The following is a 16557-nucleotide window of genomic DNA, read 5'->3' on the forward strand; positions in this document are numbered from 1 at the left end:
GTGACCTGTGCTTGCACACAGGCTTCTTGGTGGCTGCAGCAGTAGCCTTAGCATCTCATGCCCATCTCTGGAGCTCATTTAGGCGGTGCTCTGAATCCCCTCTCCTTGGGCACCCCAAAACAATGGTCTCTTGCCTCTTCAGCAGGTCCAGACTTTTTCCCATACTCCCTCCCAGCTAGCTGTGGCGCACTGGCCCCCTTCAGGCTGTGTTCACGCCACCAACCCCAGTCCTCTCCTTGGGATCCGACCGAAGCCGGAGCCTCAGCTCCCAGCCCCCGGCTGCCCCGGCGGGTGAGCAGACAAGCCTCTCGGGCTGGTGAGTGCTGGTCGGCACCGATCCTCTGTGCGGGAATCTCTCCAGTTTGCCCCCTGCACCCTTGTTGCTGGGCTCTCCTCCATGGCTCCAAAGCTTCCATCCTCCACGACCTGCAGTCTCCGCCCACAAAGGGCCTTCCTAGCGTGTGGAAACTTTTCCTCCTTCACAGCTCCCTCCCACTGTTGCAGGTACCGTCCCTATTCTTTTGTCTCTGTTTTTTCTTTTGCCCTACCCAGGTACATGGGGAGTTTCTTGCCTTTTGGGAGGTCTGAGGTCTTCTGCCAGCATTCAGTAGGTGTTCTGTAGGAGCTGTTCCACGTGTAGATGTATTTCTGATGTATTTGTGTGGAGGAAGGTGATCTCCACGTCTTACTCTTCTGCCATCTTGAAGCTCCCCTCCTATAATCTCTTCAAATATTTTCTCAAACACTTTCTTTTTCTCTTCTTCTTCTGGGACCCCTATAATTTTAATGTTGGTGCGTTTAATGTTGTCCCAGAGGTCTCTGAGACTTCTTCAATTCTTTTCTTTCTTTTTTCTTTATTCTGCTCCCCGGTAGTTATTTCCGCCATTTTATTTTCCAGATCCCTTATCTGTTCTTCTGCCTCAGTTATTCTGCTATTGATTCCTTCTAGAGTATTTTTAATTTCAGTAATTGTTTTGTTAAGCACTGTTTTTTTTTTTTTTGCTCTTTACTTCTTCTAGATCCTTGTTAAATGTTTCTTGTATTTTCTCTTTTCTGTTTCTGAGATTTTGGATCATCTTTAATATCATTACTCTGAATTCTTTTTCAGGTAGGTTGCCTATTTTCTCTTCATTTATTTGTTCTTGTAGGTTTTTACCTGGCTCCTTTGTCTGTAACATATTTTTTTGTTGTTTCTTTTTTTTTTTTTTTTTTGTGGGTGGTCCTATATTCCTGTCTTACTGGTTGTTTGGCCTGAGACATCCAGCACTGGAGTTTGCAGGCAGTTGGATAGAGCCAGGTCTTGGTGCTGAGATGAGGACCTGGGAGGCCTCACTCCAATTGATATTCCCTGGGGTCTAAGGTTCTCTGTTAGTCCAGTGGTTTGGACTCGGAGCTCCCACCACAGGAGCCCAGGCCCAACCCCCGGCCTGGGAACCAAGATCCCACAAGCTGGTTGCTGGGCGTTCCTCCCGTCCCTTTAGGTGTCCGTGGTCCCCCACTGGTGCCTGATATGTGCCCTAGTTGTGAAGAGACACGGATTCCACGTCCTCCTAGTATGCTATCTTGACTCCACCCTCCTGTTCACTCTTTACCCTTCTCCCCCTTGCTTTGTGTTTTGGGAGGCTCTCCTGAAGAGACTGTAGCAATAGATTCCTTACCATTTGTCTTCCTATTAGGTTTGGCCAATGGGAGGTGCCAGGAGAGGAAGAGAGGAAGGGAGGAGTGTGAGGCTGGGACATTTATTCCCTCAACTCCCTTTCTGCTAGGTCTTGTATGTTGGCTGCATCCCTCTACCAAAGGCCAAGGCTCCATATGTTCAGCCTTCTCTGGCAGAGTTTCAGAAACTACCTTCTCCCCTTTCCTCTTCTGGCCAAGTTTCGTAACATCTCCCAGCCGTTGCTAGACCCAGAGTGCTGCTGCAGTCCTCCTTGATTCCCTTTGGCCCTAACAATACAGCTGTGAATGATCCTTTTATTCAACAATCCTCAATTACCCTGGCTGAGTGTACCAATTGGATGACTGTGGGAACCCTGACCAATACAGGATGTGTGTGCATATTTGTGTGTGTGTGTTTGTACAACATTGTATAGCAAATGGTAGGCATTTTCTCTGCCCCAACTCATGTTATCTAAAGCCATTGGAAGTGCATAAATTAAACTTTGCCGTCCAAGAAATTCAGAAGTATTCAGAATAGAGAGAAAACTGAGGGTATTTTTCTTTTTTAAAAAAAATTTTTCTCTACAAATGAGAGAAACTGAGTTTTAAAGACTCTTTCCACTTAAGGTTGCTTTTAGGTTTTTCTCCTAATCTTTTTAGCATTATGTCCCATGATTTAAAAGGTGATCATCCTCCAAACATTTTCTAAAAACTCCCATTATTTTAGAAAAAAACAGACTTCGAATGAACAGAGTTTTGAAGTACGCAATCTCTTTTATTATAAAACAAGAAAGCACATTTCAACTTGCGGATACTGATTGCTTAAAACAACACACTTTTCAATAAGCCTATGTAAGTTTAATGAACTTTTCCTGTGATTAGTATAATTTACTGCAATTGTGTTCAAACCTCAAATTATGGGTATTATACACATGAAATACAACACTGGTGTAAGGCAATTAGTTTAATCACTTTCCTGATGTGAAATGAAACAGGGGCTCTACAGGGCAGGGCTGCCAATTAGCACATGATGTAAAGAGGCCAGCCGTCCTTATTGGTCTTTGCAGTGCAGATTCTTACTTTCTCACAACTGCCACTGCCCTTGTATGTGTAAGATGCACATGGTATGTTACAAAGCAATGTTGCCTATAGTGGTGCTTGTTGCTGTTAATCAACATCCTCAAGCTGTGTAGTTCAGGCCTTCCTCATCACTCACGTGGACAACTGCCAATACACTTCCTCATATGATCATGCACTGGGTTCATTGCACAAGGATGCCTGAGCTGAAGCAGGGCTTAAATCTAGTACACTCTCTTTACCAAGCTTGTCTGGGCTGCTTCTATGAAGAAAAGTTGCCTTTTTAAAATTTACTCAAAAGTGGCAACAGCAGCCCTGTTGCTAGTGTCTCCTGACTGGGCTCACTTCTGCTGGTCTTGCCTTCCTTTCATTATCCTCATTCAAGAGTAAACTTCTAAACTGCAGGTTTGAAAACACTGATGAAAGTAATTGAAGACACACATCAATGGAAAGATATTCTGTGTTTATGAACTGGAAGAATTGATATTGTTAAACTGTCCATACTACCCAAAGTGATCTACAGATTCAATGCAATCTCTATCAAAACTCCAGTGGCATTTTTCACAGAAATAGAAAAAAAAAATTCTAAAATTGACAGGGAATCACAAAACCCCTGAATAGCTGAAGTAATTTTGAGAAAGAAGAACAAAGCTGGAGGCATCACACGTCCTGATTTCAAACTATATTACAAACCTATAGTAATCAAAACAGTATGGTTTCTGGCATAAAAACAGACATATAGACAAAAGGAACAGAAAAAGAGAACCCAGAAATAAACCCTCATATATATGGCCAGGTGATCTTCTATGAGGGTGCCAAGAACACACAATGCGGAAAGAACAGTCTCTTCAGTAAATGGTCCTGGGAAAACTGGATATCGATATGTAGAAGAATGAAATTAGATCCTCATCTCACTCCATATACAAAAGTCAACTCAAAATGAATGAAAGACTTAAATATAAGACCTGACACTGTAAAACTTCTAGAAGAAAACATAGGAGAAAAGCTTCTTGACATTGGTCTGGGCAATGATTTTTTTGGAGATGACCCCAAAAGCATAGAAAACAGAAGCAAAAATAGACAAATGGGATTTCATCAAACAAAAACACCTTCTGCATAGCAAAGGAAACAATGAATAGAGTGAAGAGACAACCTAGTGGAATAGGAAAAATATTTGCCAACCATATATCTGATAAAAGGCTAATATCTAAAATATACAAGGAACTCAAATAACCAATAGGAAGAAAACACATAACCCAATTAACAATGCGCAAAGGACTTGAACAGACATTTCTCAAAAGAAGACATACCAATGGCCAACAGATATATGAAAAGATGCCCAACATCATTAGTCATCAAGGAAATGCACAATGAGCTATCACCTCAAACCTGTTAGAATGGATATTATCAAAAGACAAAAGATAAATGTTGGGAAGGATGTGGAGAAACAGGAACACTTGTACAATGTTGGTGGGAATGTAAATTGGTTCAGCCGTTATGGAAAGTAGTATGGAGGTTCCTGAAAAAATAAAAAATAGAACTATCATATAATCCAGCAGCTCACTTCTGAGTACAGTGTATCCAAAGGAGATAAAATTAGTATCTCAAAGAGGTATTTGCATTCCCATGTACACCGTAGCATTGTTCACAATATTCAAGAATGGAAACAACCCAAGTGTGTCCCTCGATTGATGAATGGATAAAGAAAATGCGATATATATATATATATCACATTTATATAATATATGATATATGATATGATATTCAGCCTTTAAAAAGAAGGAACTCCTGTCATTTGCCACAATAGGGATGAACCTGGAGGACACTATGCTATGTGAAATAAGATGGGCACAAAAAGACAATCTCTATCTCTACTCATAGAGGTAGAGAGTAGAACGCTGTTTGCTGGAGGGGTGGGGAGGGGCAGTGGGGGAAATGGGGAGATGGGGAGCTGGATAAAAAAATGAAGAAAAATAAGAAAAAAATGTGAGTTTGACCATGCTGTTTCCGCTTAAACCATTCGATGGCTCCCCATTCTAGAGTAGTGGTCCCCAACCTTTTTGGCACCAGGGACAGGTTTCGTGGAAGACAGTTTTTCCACAGACGGGGGGGTGGTGGAGGGAGATGGTTCAGGCAGTAATGCGAGTGATAAGGAGCGCTGGGGAGCGGCAGATGAAGCTTTGCTCGCGGCCCAGGGGTTGAGGACCCCTGTTCTAGAGAGCAGTGCGTCTCACACTTCTATGTGCAACATGAATCGCCAGAGATGGGGTGGGGAAGTGGGGTGCGTCTTGTTAAATGCAAATTCTAATTCACTGGGTCTGGGGATCTGAGGGCCTGCATTTCTAACAAGCTCCCAGATGAGGCCAATGTTTCTGGTCTGCTTACCACTCTGAGTAGCTGGGTTCTAGAGCAGCACTGTCCAATACAAATTCCTACAACGATGGAAATGTTCGCTATCGAACTGTCTAATATGCTGGCCACTAGCCTCATGGGACTATTGGGACTGAATAATGAAATGTGACTATTGAAATATGGCTTGTGTGACTGAGGAACTGAATTTTACATTTTATTTCATTTTTATTCACTTACATTTATTTATTTTTAATTTATTTTTTTATTGAAGTATAGTTGATTTACAATGTTGTGTTAGTTTCTGGTACACAGCAAAGTATTCAGTTGTACATATATATATTCTTTTTCATTATAGGTTATTACAAGATATTGAGTTTAGTTCCCTGTGCTATACAGTAGGTCCTTGTTGGTTATCTATTTTATATGTAGTAGTTTGTATCTGCTAATCCCAAACTCCTAATTTATCCCTCCCTGCACTTTCCCCTTTGGTAAAAGTAAGTTTGTTTTCTGTGTCTGCCATTCACTTACGTTTACATAGCCACATGAGGCTAGCAGCTGCTGTATTGGACATCTCAACTGTAGAAGACACCACCCGTGCTCCTCACTATGACATACGGTGATCTGTACTTTGACATACGGTGATCTGTACTTTGCTCACTTCTTGCTCCTTGTTTCCTGCCCTTCCTTGTTCCTTATTTTTCATGGTACAACATCACTTAACAACCATGGTTTTCCAAACAGACCAAGTGTTTTTTTTTTTTTTTTTGCGGTACGCGGGCCTCTCACTGTTGTGGCCTCTCCCGTTGCGGAGCACAGGCTCCGGACACGCAGGCTCAGCGGCCATGGCTCACGGGCCCAGCCACTCCGCGGCATGGGGATCTTCCCGGACTGGGGCACGAACCCATGTCCCCTGCATCGGCAGGCAGACTCTCAACCACTGCACCACCAGGGAAGCCCGACCAAGTGGTTTTAGGCCTCTAATTTGCCCATGCTATTCCCTTTCCTTTGAAATGTCCTTCTCCATGTTTTGTGCCCAGTAACGTCACATCGTTTTCCTGGTCCAGTCCCAGCACCAGCTCCTCTGTGAATCCTTCCCTGACCTCACCCTGCTAACAACATCATTTACCACCTACAGGTATTGAAGGCCCTTCATACACATTATTTCCTTCAATCTGTACATTAAGCCTGGTATAAGGAAACTGAAACTAGAAGTGGCTTGCCCGGGGTCACAGAGCTAGAAAGCAGATCATAAATTCAACCGTAGATCTGCCTGATCCTGAAGCCCATTCTTTTCCCTCCACGCCATGGTGCCTTCTGCTGGTGCGGTGCAGTGATACGCATAGCACTCATCACACAATGGTGAAATTACTTCTCTACAGTTTCTCTTCTCTACGGGATCATAAGCTCCTAGAGGTCACAGATGAGATAGTTATTTCTGTATCCCTGGGGCCTGGCACATCATGAGCGCTTGATATCTCTTGCAGAATCAATGTGTATGTTTCTGCTCTCCAGCTCCATTGTAAGATCCCTGAGTGCAGCGAGTATGTTTATTTCACTGATGTGCTTGGTGCTTGACAGGCCCCTAGTAAGTGTCTGAATAAAAGAATGAATAACTAAGTGAACCTGTTGACTATGGGCAACATTGGCAAGGATTCTTTTAGGAACCCAAGGGTACAGATTCTTGCTAAGCAGCTTTTGGACTTCAAAATAAAACACTCATTTTCATTCTCTTCATAATTTACCAAATGCCATTTTTCTACACTATGTCACTTTCTATCTCTTGAGATATTTTGGATCAAAATTATACATTTGAATTCAGTTAACTTAGCTTATTTAACAAATGTGTCACCAACAAAACTGTGCTAGGCCCTAAGAGCATAGAAGAATATAAATTGAATCAGACATGTTCCTTACCTTCAAACCTGTTAAGACAATGCAAGAGAGAGAGATGGGTACCCAAATCGTGCCAAGGAGAAAACAAAGAGACAGAATAGAGGGGTGTGAGAGGGCTGAGGATGGAAGGAAACTGGGATGATAAAATTTTGAGGCATACTTCCCTTCAAATCTGCCTAATGAGTATCGCAGTGTTCTCCTGCATTAACATCTGGTAAGGTACACTTAATTGAGAATGTGAGAAAATGGAAATGCTTTTATACTGCCAGCAGGACCCAGGGATATAAATTGACATGATCTTTGTAAGGGTAATTTGGAATCCTATTCAAATTCTTTAAAAACATGCATACCGTTTGTTCCAGTAATTCTACTTGTAGGAATTTACCCTAAGATAATCATCATGGCTATGGACTGAGTTTTATTGGCAAAGACTTCTCTGTAGCATTGTTTATAATGATTAAAAAATTTCTAAACCAGAGGGAATTAAATAAATTACTCAAAATTCATATGATTGAATACTATTTAATCATAAAAAGTCATACAAATCTATATAAATCGATGTGGAACAACATTGTTATATATTTTTAAGTGAGGAAAAGGAGGTTAGAACATAGAATATGCCATGTGATTTCCTAATTTGGGGGGAAAGTTTGAGGGTGCTTTTATATGCACAGATTAACAAAGACTTTAGGGAAAGACCCAGGGTCTCTGGGTGATGGGATTAGATTATTTGTGTCTATGCTTTTCCTCTGTATGTGCTACTTTTTATGACAGAAAAATACATCTACCAAAAACGAAGACACCAGTCTATTCAGTGGTGTCATTTTAGCCTGGTCTCTAACTATAAAACATCTTCTTAAAGATCCAGGATACTTCACAGGAAATCCATAGGGGGCCAACTGCTTAGTGAGGTCTCTGGCTTGGAGAAGTCCCGTTCTCTCCTGTCATCATTCAGTGTCCTCATTCTTCAGTTGCAAATGGCCTTGATTTTCCTGTCTCTGCTTTCAAAGTCAGCCTAAACTGAAGCCATCTCATCTTTGTCCAGCCTTCACTTGATCACTGACCCCCAGGGGTGGGCCACCTGTAGCAGGTGTAAGCCTTCTGGTGCCCAAAGGCTAGTGGCCCAGGCACATTTCTCACTGTCCAGTTTCCTTTGACATGCAACTTCTGTCACTGAGGTCTCTTGCTCTTAGTTTGGGAGCTGTTGTTGTCTTTCCTCTCCTGTGCTGTCTCTTCCTGAGCTTCCTAGATGGTGAAGAGTGGGGGGTCATACACTAGACCTTAATGAATTGTCCCAGGAGCCCATGAGTCGCAAAGGGAAACAAAGAAGTAATGCGAGCCTATTGTAGCAACTAGACATTATTTGATCTATGAAACAGACATGTAAAAAGAGGGAAACAGGCTAAAGAGTAGCTTCCTGGTTTGTTGCAATAGCATAAGATAGGTTTAGAAGCATTACATTAGCTCCTTCAAGGAAATCCATGTTATCATCTTAAAGAGTTCTTCAGCTTTACATAAGGTAGAAGAGAGATTTTTAAGAGCAAAATTAGAAAATGATTCAGACACATTTTTTTGCTGCTTAAGGAGTGTGGCTTCAGCCACCTGCATGCGTTTTCACAGAACTTTTATAACAAAGTCTGACTCCCTGATGTCACTCTGCACGGTAGATTTGCGACAAGGGGATTCAGCAGAAAGCCAGGGCGTGAGGAGAGAGCTGTGTACGTAGGAAGTGCCACAGACTGTGGGGGTGTGCGCTGTGTTTCTGTTCACCATTTGTTCCTAGCGCCTGGCACACAGGATGCAGTCAACAAATGCTCGCTGAGCGAATGCGTGAACCCTATACCGAGTCCCGACACAGCAACTGCAGTGGGGAGTAAGATCCAGCTCCTGGCCTCATGCAGTTTTCAGTTTAGCGGGGAGACAGACAAGCAGACCATTGCTATTCGGTGTGAAAGTGCTGGGAAGAGCCTGAGCAGGGGTGGCGTGTTACCCAGCTGGGTGGGTATGACCCAGTCTTAGAGGTGCGGGAGGGGAGAAGGCGGGTGAGGTTTGGGGGTGGGGTCAGAGAAGGTTCTCTGGGGCAGGTGGCATCTAAGCAGAACTGGTAGGTAGTAGGCGGGTGATGGCAGGAAGGAATTTGAGCACAGTCATTCCTGCCAAAGGGAACAGAGCCGAGACTTGAAAGGGAGTCAGGGACAAAGCAGCAGAGACCCAAGGGGATAGACACACAGATGGGAGGGGCAGGCCGCCACGCTCAGGGTAGAGGCAGTGAAGTTTACCCTGTCTAAATTTACCTCTTTTGAAGAGGGGAAGATACTGTACAAAAGCCTCATCACACAGTAGAGACACCATCTATGAAATTGCTTTATTACCAAAAAAAAGAAGGAAGAAAGAAAAGCCTGGTTGGGGAGGGCTCAGTTTGTAAGCAGGTGTAAGCCTGCATTTTCTGACTTCAGAAAGGCCCCTGAAATGTCCCCAGGATCGTTGTTGACGAGGACCGGGCTTCTAATTAGATGGGGCTGGATTCTGCTCAGGGCCCACGTGGCTGGTCACGTGAGCTAGGCCTGCTGGTTAATGACTAGCAGTGAAGAGAATATTTTTATAAACAGGACTTTTCTCCTCCTAAAAGCTAGCTCTGTTCTTGAAGAGCCCCAGTCCTGTGCCCCCACAGCTGAGGCGAGGGGAGGCCCTCTTTATTTTTTATCACCTTCCCCATACCTTAAGGCTCGCAGTTACCGAACATACCATCCAGGAGTGTTAGGTGCCCCCTTGAGCTCCCCTCCTATTTGAGGGAAATCCACAGTATTTGTGTTCCTGTTGTTCCTAGAATTGGCTTAGTTGTACTCTGAGAGGTAGAGAAAGCAAAGCAGAGTCCTTAGCATCAAAGAGCTAACATCTAGTTGAGGATATAAAAATGGATGTATCTAAAGCAATTAGGGTATAGTATTAATTCAAGTTCTTTTATTTACAGGCAACAGAAACCATCTCTTCCCTCTTAAGCAAAAGGGGAAAATTACTGGGTGGAGACAAGGTAATCACCCAAAACTGAAGGAGAGTTTGACAACCAGGATGCAGTGTGTACAGAATCCAGGGCAGCCCGGGGATCTCAGTAGTGGGAATGTGGACCTTCTCTGTTGAGATTTGTCATATGGGGTGTTTACTGGGGTAAATGGGAGTGGGTAAATGGGAGCTTCTCTCATCTGGATTTTAGAAAACACTGGAAAATATAAAGAAGAAAATGAAACCCACCCAGTATCTTACCTCCCAGAGACACCCACTGTTATGCCTCTAATACGTATTCCTCCGGTCTTATATTCTGTGAGAAGGTGGGTGAGTATGTGTATTTCTCACGAGGTTGAGGTCCTCCTACACTTTATACTGTTTTGTGTCTTGCTCTTTTCACTTAACATTGTACCGTAAACATTGAATTGTCATTGAAAGCTTTTTTGAAAAGATGACTTTTAGTGGCTGAATAATTTTATCATGTGGCTGCCTTTAATTCATTTACCAGTCCCCTGGTGTTCGACATTTCCAATTTTTCATTGCTATAAACGACACTGTAATAAATATCATGGTACATTGAGTCATTGAAATTTATGATTAAGAAAAAGGCTATGGGGCTTCCCTGGTGGCGCAGTGACTGAGAATCCACCTGCCAATGCAGGGGACATGGGTTTGAGCCCTGGTCCAGGAAGATCCCACATGACGCGGAGCAACTAAGCCCATGAGCCACAACTACTGAGCCTGCGCTCTAGAGCCATCGAGGCACAACTACTGAAGCCCGCGCGCCTAGAGCCTGCGCTCTGCAACAAGAGAAGCCACCGCAATGAGAAGCCTGCGCACTGCAACGTAGAGTAGCCCCTGCTTGCTGCAACTAGAGAAGCCCACATGCAGCAACGAAGACCCAACACAGCCAAAAATAGAAATAAATCAATCAATAAATTTATTTTTAAAAAAAAGAAAGAAAAAGGCTATGACCAAGCATTTAAGATAGACCCTCACATGATTTTAAATACCAGCATCACTTGAAGGATTCTGCCCAGCCAGAGCCCTGTTCCATTACCTTTGCCATTCTGGAGGGGGTATCTTCCTCTGTGCGCGCAGGATGACATTCTGTAAATCACTGACGGTTTATTGTTCTAAACAGATCAAAAGTCACTGGAAAGAAAGAGTGACCTCAAAGTCTAATCAATAACAGGCCAATTATCTATTCTTGGTCCCCAGAGATGAATCTATGTTGTGGAAGCTAGGGAGAGTCAACTGATTGCCTTCTGATTTTAGGAGACTTTGCCATGGGACAGGAGAGGAAGGAGGCAGATGTGTCTGGAAGGCAGATAAAATTTAGTTGACCATCAGGGACCCCAGAAACCTCTAGTTTGCAATTTTTTATTTAACCAACACTTACCATGTGTCAGGCACTGTTCTAAGGGGTTTACTCATATTCAGTGACTTTAATCCTCCTGCCAACTCTATAAGGCCGGTATTACTGCTAATGTCATTTTATGGATGAAGAGACTTAGTCACAGAGTCATAGTAAGGGAAGTGCTGGAATTTGAACGCCACCACCACCTTGCTTCCATGAATACATTAAAGTTTATATTCAGAAATTAGGATGTTTGAAAAATGCCCAAACATTATCATCAGAGGCATCAAGACAATGCGCCATTTTTTCTTTCACTGGACTTGAGTATTTCTATGTCATCCTATGTCACTCAATTACCAGCAACCTGAGTGTCCTCAGGCTTTCCTGCTTTTACTTTAATATCGTAAGAACTGGCTCAAACCCTATATTGTGGTTGCTTCCCCAGCATCCATGCACCACCCCGCCTTCCTCCATGTATAGAAGCCATTGATTTGAGCGGGGCTGACCCTGCCCCCAACCTCAAGGGTAGGCCTGTTGGTGTCAGCATAACCTTACCTTTCTGTCTCAGAGAGGAGCAACCAAGCCCTAAGCCCATCAGTGCTGTGCATTTCATGGCCACAGGGATTGGGTCAATCTTGCACAGTACCAGATTTTCTTTACTAATTGGGGGAGAAAAGAGCTCTCTTTTGCATCTCACCTTTCTCCTTTCTCCTTTGCATCTAAGAGGTACCTAGTCCCTTTTTCTTTGACTTACCTTCCCAAAGAACCAGTAACACAAGACAGAGTATGTAACAGATGGTTACTGGAAGTTAAGGATAATGCAAGGGGTTACAGGCTACACAGAACAACAAACAACGTAAGATATTGGCCCATTCTTCAAAGTCTCTGTGCTGTCCTTCCAATCTGGCTCTCTTTTCCTTTTAAGTACCAGCATCCACCATCTTGCTTAACACCCCTTCCTCTGGTCCACCTTCCTTGCATCTTCTTTATCCTCCCCATCTTCCTGGGTCCCTCACCCTCTCCCTCTGTGCCCACTCTGAAAAATAAACCACTTTCATTTCCTTTGCAAACTAGTTCAGCCTTCCTTTGCCTTAACTTCCTCTTCATATCAAGGCCTATGTTTATTCCCTTAACCTCCTAAAGAAGGACTCGAAGTTTTCTAAACAAAAACTCCTTTGTTGCTTAGGAAGGATTCTAAGGTAACTTCCAGCTTTCAGAATTTTTTTTTATATCAGACAATTAAAGAAAATATTATCTGCCCATCACGCACATAGACTTCTTCCCTGGCTTCACATTCCACATCCCATCAGCCATGACATTCTATTGATTCTGCATCCGAGAACGCCCTCACGCTGAGCTCCTCCATTCCCACCTCACCCCACCCACGCCACTCTGCAGCTCTAGTTTAGGCCATCACTATCTCTTCCCTAGACTGGGGCTTCCAAATATCATCTCGCAGACTCTGATGAAGTTTGCACCAATCTTCAGGGAAAAGGAAAATTAAAGACAATGCAGTGAGTTTCTAGATATGTCTAAATTTATTTAAAATAAAAAACTCAAAAAATGAAGTTGGACTCTTACCTTACAATATATACCAGAATTAATTCAAAATGGATCAAGGGCCTAAATGTAAGATCTAAAACCAGAAAACTCTTTGAAGAAAACATACAGGAAAGTTTCATGACATTAGATTTAGCAACAATTTCCTGGATATGATTCTAAAAGCACAGGCAACAAAGGAAAAAAATCGATAAAAATTGGACTTCATCAAAATATAAAACTTCTGTGCATCAAAAGATACTATCGAGAGAGCAAAAGATAACCCATGGAATGGGAGAAAATATTTGCAAGTCATCTATCTGATAAGAGAGTAATACAGAATATATAAAGAAGTCCTGCAATCCAACAACAAAATGACTAGACTAAAAAATGGGCAAAGGACTTGAGCAGATATTTTTCCAAAGAAGATATGCAAATGGCCAATAAACACATAAAAAGATTCTCAGTATCACTAGTCATTAGGGAAATGCAAATTAAAACCATGATGAGATATCACTTCACATTCATTCAGATGGCAGTTATAAAAAATGAAACAAAACATCAACTGTTGGTAAGGATATGGAGAAAGTAGAACCCTTGTGCATTGCCCGTGGGAACATAAAACTGTGCAGCCACTGTGGAGAGGCGGTTCCTCAGAAAATTAAACATAGAATTATCAACATGGAATTATGATCCAGTAATTCCATGGGAAAAAACTGTCCACTGACAGATAAATGAATAGACAAAACATGGAATATACACAAAAGGAATATTATTCAGCCTTAAAAAAGGAGGAAATTCTGACACATGCTACAACACGGATGAACTTTGAAGCTATTATTCTGAATGAAGTAAGCCAGTCTCTAAATGACAAATATTATATGATTCCATTTGTATGAGGTACCTAGAAGAGTCAAACTTCTAGAGACAGAAAATAGAATGGTGACCGCCAGGAGATGAAGGGATGGGAGAAAGGGGAGTTAGTGTTTAAGGAGTACAGACTTTCAGTTGGAGAAGATGAAAACATTGTGGAGATGGATGGTGGTGATGGTTACAGAACAATGCAAAGATACGTAATGCCACAGAATTGTAAACTTAAAAATGGTCAAGATGGTAAATGTTGTGTTATGTATATTTGACCACAATTTTTAAAAATCTATAAAAAAAGGAACGCGGGCTTCCCTGGTGGCGCAGTGGTTGAGAGTCCGCCTGCCGATGCAGGGGACATGGGTTCGTGCCCCGGTCTGGGAAGATCCCACATGCCGTGGAGTGGCTGGCCCCGTGAGCCATGGCCACTGAGCCTGCGCGTCTGGAGCCTGTGCTCCGCAGCGGGAGAGGCCGCAGCAGTGAGAGGCCTGCGTACTGCAAAAAATAATAATAATAAAAAAAATCTCAAATAATCTTTTCCCCCTTAATCCTTATTTAGCAAAAACAAAAAAGCTGACAAACTGAAAAAAATAATAGTTGATGATACTACTGTTATTACCATTACTGGTCCATGAAATCCTAGAGGTTCAGGAGCTATTGTTCTAGTCTACCTGCTAACTTGCCTTCTGGTCTCCTCCATACCACTCCAGAATCATATTTCTGAGATCTCATCATGTTACTGTTTCAAACCCTTCAGAAACTCTTATTACTCACACTGCTGAAATCCAGGGGAGGTTGCATGCATCCCAAGTGTAACAAGATGATCCATGGGGTGCAAGAAGAAATCTAGAATTACACTTTCTATTAAATTTTCATTCTGTCATTAATAAGTATTTATTAAGTATTCTTCTGTGCCAGGGGCCATCTAGGTACTGGGGATAGGCAGTGAATAAAAGAATAATTCCCTGCCCTCAGGGAGCTTATACTCTAGTGTGCAACTTATAACCCACCTGACATATTAGTGCAGTATATAAATTATAGGTAAATAAATAAATAAATATACACTAAGGGTATACACTCCAAAAAAGATTTTTATTGAATAAAACTACACAATCAAAATGTTGGACATCCCTGTCTTAAAGCATAAAATCCAAATGCCTTGATACGGGACATGTGTTTTTCATCATTTTTCAACACTCTCTACCTCATTAGTTACGGCCTAACTTTTCCAAATTGCTGGCCATTTCTTCAGCAGGCCCTTCTGACCCACAGATCTGCATATGCACACTTTCTGCCTGAAATGCCCTCATTCATCTGGCAAACCAAGGCACTTCCAAGAGTCACTTTGATGACCTTTGCCTCATCCCCAAACACAGATTTAGTTGGATTTAGGCACTTTGCTTCCACGATAGGAACTGGTGTTTCCAAACGTCATGCCACAGACACTGTGGACACTATTATTGTATTATCTTGGCAGGTGTTACGGATCAGATACTCAAAATCCCCTTGCCTATCTGTACAATAAAGTCTGGAAACTTATCTTTCTAGACTCCCTTGCAGCTAGATATAATCATGCAGAACAGTCTATCCAGTGAAATGCAAGTGAGGATCCCTGAGGAATCCCACAGGCATTTCTTCCAATAAACCTCTTGCACATCTAATTCCAGGTGGCATCTTCTTCTCAGAAGACCCAAACTAACATATCAGAAAGTTTGAGTAATTTGCCTGAGCTAATGGCATGGGTGGAATTTGAACGCATGTATTTTTCACTCCAAAGACCAAACAAGTTCTTTCCAACACACTGCATTATAATTTTGTATTGAGTTAAATAGTACCCTCCCCCGCCCCCCAAAGATATGTCTACATCCTAACTCCTGGAACCTGTGAATGTGACCTTATTTGTAAAAAGAGTCTTTGCAGATGTAATTAAGTACCTTGAGATGAGATCATCCTGGATTATGTGGGTGGGTCCCAGAACCAATGACAGGTGTCCATGACAGCCACCATAAACTGCAAGAGGCAAGGAGATGTTCCCCTAGAATCTTCAGAGGGAGTGTGGCCCTGCCAACATCTTGATTTCAGCCTTCCAGCTTCCAGAACTGTGAGATAATAAATTTCTGTTAAGTGACTCAGTTTGTGGTAATTTGTAGCAGCAGACAAGAGAAACTAATACTAAATTTTTCTTGTTCTCTATCTTGGTACTAGCACCGAACCTGACACATAGTATATGTTTTAAAAGAGTGAATTAGTTAATAGATTAATAGATGGGGATGATGAAACAGCTTGACATTGTTTCCAAGTAACTTGGACTGAACGTTATATAACTGTACTTGATGATAGATTTCCAGTATGAGGTTATCTAGGAAGAGAACTAATATTTATTGAGCGGCTGCTGTGTACCAGAAACCAAGATAAGTTTCATAAATTACATTACAGTAGGACTATTATAAATTATAGCGGTAAAGGCAAGGTTTTGGAGTCAAATGTGAACTCTGATTCTTATTAGCTGTATGACCTTCGGCAAATTACTTAAACTGTCTTAGCCACAATTTCTTATCGGAAAAGTGGGGAAATGAATCCTATCTCCCCACCCTGTTTTCGAGGATTAAAGGAGATAAATAGCTGAGCACAGTGCCAGGCACCCAGAAAATCTCAACAAACATGAGCTATTATGAGGGTAACATGGTCGTGGGTGCAGAGGGAGGTGCTGGAATTGGACCCTTACCTGAGAACAACAGGTGCGAAGCGCCGGCTTGCTGAGACGAGCCCTGTAGGTCACCTTGGCCTGTAGGAGGCAGTGTCGTTTAAGC

General features: G+C 42.4%; 1 long non-coding RNA gene across 1 annotated transcript; it reads right to left on the bottom strand.

Annotated features, from left to right (window-relative positions):
- Window positions 1-2426: 2426 nt before the first annotated feature.
- On the bottom strand, window positions 2427-16536 carry LOC137210116 (uncharacterized). The gene is made up of 3 exons (XR_010936265.1): window positions 16473-16536; window positions 15682-15846; window positions 2427-4252 (listed from the first exon to the last, which is right to left on the bottom strand). It is a non-coding gene; the product is annotated as an uncharacterized lncRNA (long non-coding RNA).
- Window positions 16537-16557: the final 21 nt, after the last annotated feature.

The sequence above is a fragment of the Pseudorca crassidens genome, chromosome 17 (genome assembly GCF_039906515.1).
Source record: "Pseudorca crassidens isolate mPseCra1 chromosome 17, mPseCra1.hap1, whole genome shotgun sequence".
Classification (NCBI taxonomy): domain Eukaryota; kingdom Metazoa; phylum Chordata; class Mammalia; order Artiodactyla; family Delphinidae; genus Pseudorca; species Pseudorca crassidens.